Source organism: Rhinopithecus roxellana, chromosome 4 (assembly GCF_007565055.1).
Source record: "Rhinopithecus roxellana isolate Shanxi Qingling chromosome 4, ASM756505v1, whole genome shotgun sequence".
Lineage (NCBI taxonomy): Eukaryota > Metazoa > Chordata > Mammalia > Primates > Cercopithecidae > Rhinopithecus > Rhinopithecus roxellana.
In genome coordinates, this window is record NC_044552.1 from 72,460,708 (window position 1) to 72,463,748 (window position 3,041).

Sequence of the window (3,041 nt, forward strand, 5' to 3'; positions counted from 1 at the left end):
TGTTTGTTTGTGTTGAGACAATGTCTTGTGCTGTCACTCAGGCTGGAGTGCAGTGGTGCAGTCATGGCTCACTGCAGCCTCGACCTCCTGGGCTCAAGTAATCCTCCCGTCTCAGCCTCCCAAGAAGCTAGGACTACAGGCAAGCACCATTATGCCTGGCTAATTTTTTATTTCTGTTTGTTTATTTATTTATTTTTGGTAGAGATGGGGTCTCCCTGTGTTGCCCAGGCTGGTCGCAAACTCCTGGACTCAAGTGATCCTCCTGCCTCGGCCTCCCAAAGTGCTGGCATTATAGGCATGAGCCACTGTGCATGGCTGGATTTTTGATTCTTAATCTTCGCTGTACCCAGGAAACTAAAAATGTTTATGCCTAAACTGCAACCCAGGTCAGTGCAAGAACATTTGCATAACAAAAAAGTAAACTGTTCTAAGTGCTTTTCATTTTGTTGAATCTCCACAGCAACCCTATGGAGTAGGTACTCTTATTACCTTCATGTTTGGATGAAGTCACTTAACTCCCCAGAGCCCCATCATCTTCATCCAAACATGAAGGTAATAAGGTCCCTCAGTCTGTGAGGGGTAGAGCCGGGTAGTCTGTCAGTTTCTGCACTAGACCATTGTGCTAAAGTGCTTCAGACTGGCCCCCAAGTGCCCTTACACATCTCCCCAGGTGTCCATGGAGGGTTAAGCACCTCTGCTATAGACTCAGCAGGAGCCTGACCTGCTCTTGACTCCAGTCTCATAGAATCTATGCTCCCCCAGGTAGGAGGCGGCTGCCAGGCCTGGGGTGGGGATGGCACCTCAGTTGTGCAGCCTCAAATCAGCGCAATGCCCCTGGTTTTGTTCCTGCTGTCTAGCTTCAGGTGCTCACATCTCAATGAAGGCAAATCACTCCAAAGTCATTTTGCCCCAGCCCCAGATCTCTTTTTCCACCTTCTTATCCTCTCCATCTTCTTTCCATCTCACTCCCTACCTTTAATCTCGTCGATCTGAATAGGTTCACAGCACTGTTTATATCCACCCAATTTATAACCCAGGGAGGCTGAGGCTGGAGAACTGCTTGAACCCAGGAGATGGAGGTTGCAGTGAATTCTGCAACCTCTGCCTCCTGGGTTCTTCCACCAAGCTTTCAAGGCCCTCTACATCTTGAGCTGGCCCTGGCTTTGTTTCGCTAAACCAAACTCTGCTCTCAGCCCCTCTGCTTGCCTAGGCACTACCCTTCTTCCCTTGCCTGTGTTGGACTGACCCAGGCCCCAGCTTCTCCCTGCTCCCCACCTCCAGCCCACATGGAGCTCTCCAACCTCTCACTTAACACTTTCTGTCAACCCCACAAGCCTTTGATGAACTCTTCTGCACTGTCTTCTGATTGCTTCAGAGACATTAGTCTCTACTACCAGCACCACCAAGGACAGGGACTATAATAAATAGTTCTTGTGTTTTCCCGGCAGCATGAAACACTAAGCTAAACACATCACAAATTTGCAATAAATGCTTGCAGAATTAGATTTATGGACAGACTTAGAAACCAGGCTGATTTAACCTTTTTCCTGGAGGTGATTGAGAAATATGGGGTGGGGGATGGTCTTTGAGTTGGCTGGGACAGTGTCACAGTTGAATTCTGGGCAGGGTAGATGCTGCAGTTGAGTACTGGGCAGGCTAGATGCTGGAGACGACATAGGAGGCAAGGAGGTCTGGATTGCAGGGTGCAGTGAGATCGATGTGTAAGGGCTATCTACTGTGTATTGGTTATCTAGTGCTGTGTAACAAACAACCTCCAACCTTAGTGGCTTAAAATAACAAGTGTTTACTATTTTGTAAGTTCTGTGGATCATGAATTTGAGAACAGCTGTTCCCCTGGCTGGCAGTACAGAGGTGTCATGATTCCTGGAGTTACTGTAGAAGACATGAATCAGCAGGAGTTCATCAGAGCTCTGGTAGCCTTCCTTAAAAAGTCCAGGAAGCTGAAAGTCCCTGAATGGGTGGATACCACCAAACTGGCCAAGCACAAAGAGATGAGAACTGGTTCTACAAAACAGCTGCTTCCACAACGTAGCACCTATACCGCCAAGGTGGTGCTGGGGTTGGCTCCATGACCAAGATCTACGGGGGATGCCAGATAAATGGTGTCCTGCCCAGCCACGTCAGCCGAGTCTCCAAGAGTGTGGCCCACTGGGTCCTCCAAGCCCTGGAGGGACTGAAAATGGTGGAAAAAGACCAAGATAGGGGCCACAAACTGACACCTCAGTGTCAGAAAGATCTGGACAGAATCGCTGGATAGGTGGCAGCTGTCACAAGAAGCGTTAAAACAAATGATCCTGGGTTAATAAATTGCCTCAGTCATTAAAGAAAAAAAAAAAAAGAGAATATGAGAGCAGCTTAGTTGGATGGTTCTGAATGAGGGAATCTCATGAGGTTGTAGTCATGATGTCCGTTGGGGCTTCAGTTATCTGAAGGCTTGACTGGGGCTGCAGAATCTGCTTCCAAGCTCACCCATGTGCATGGCTCTTGGCAGGAGGCCTCAGTTCCTTGCCATGTGGTTGTTTATAACATAGCAGCTCACTTCCCCCAGAGCAAGCAACCTGAGAGAGGGAGAGAGAGAGGGCAGGGCAGGGGAGCATGAGTCTCTGATGACTTAGCCTTGGGAGTGACAACCATCACTTCTACTGTGTTCTGTTGGCTACACAGACCAACCCTGAGACAATGTGGAAAGAGACTACTCAAGGGCATGGACACCAAGAAGGAAGCTCATTAGGGGCTATTTTGGAGGCTGTTTCCACCAGGAAGCATAAGACTCCGGCTCAAACTCACTTGAGGGATGGAAGAGAAGGGGAGAGAGTCTCAAAGGACTCCAGCCTGGAGTCTGGAAATTGAGGGGTCTCCTTTTCAAAAAGGCCTTTCTTGACTACTCTGGCCAAACACTGCCCCCCACCCTCAAGTCTCTCTCAGGTTATCCCATATACGTTCTTTGCACTTTTCACTCTGAAATTGCCTTTCTTGCAGATTTGTTGTATCTTTCCCATTAGGAAATGAGCTCCTCGTCA

The 3,041-nt window shown here is 48.6% G+C and overlaps 1 pseudogene; it reads left to right on the forward strand.

Moving 5' to 3' along the window:
* The first annotated feature begins 1,877 nt into the window (after positions 1-1,877).
* Positions 1,878-2,278, forward strand: LOC115897032 (annotated as a pseudogene).
* The last annotated feature ends 763 nt before the right edge of the window (positions 2,279-3,041 follow it).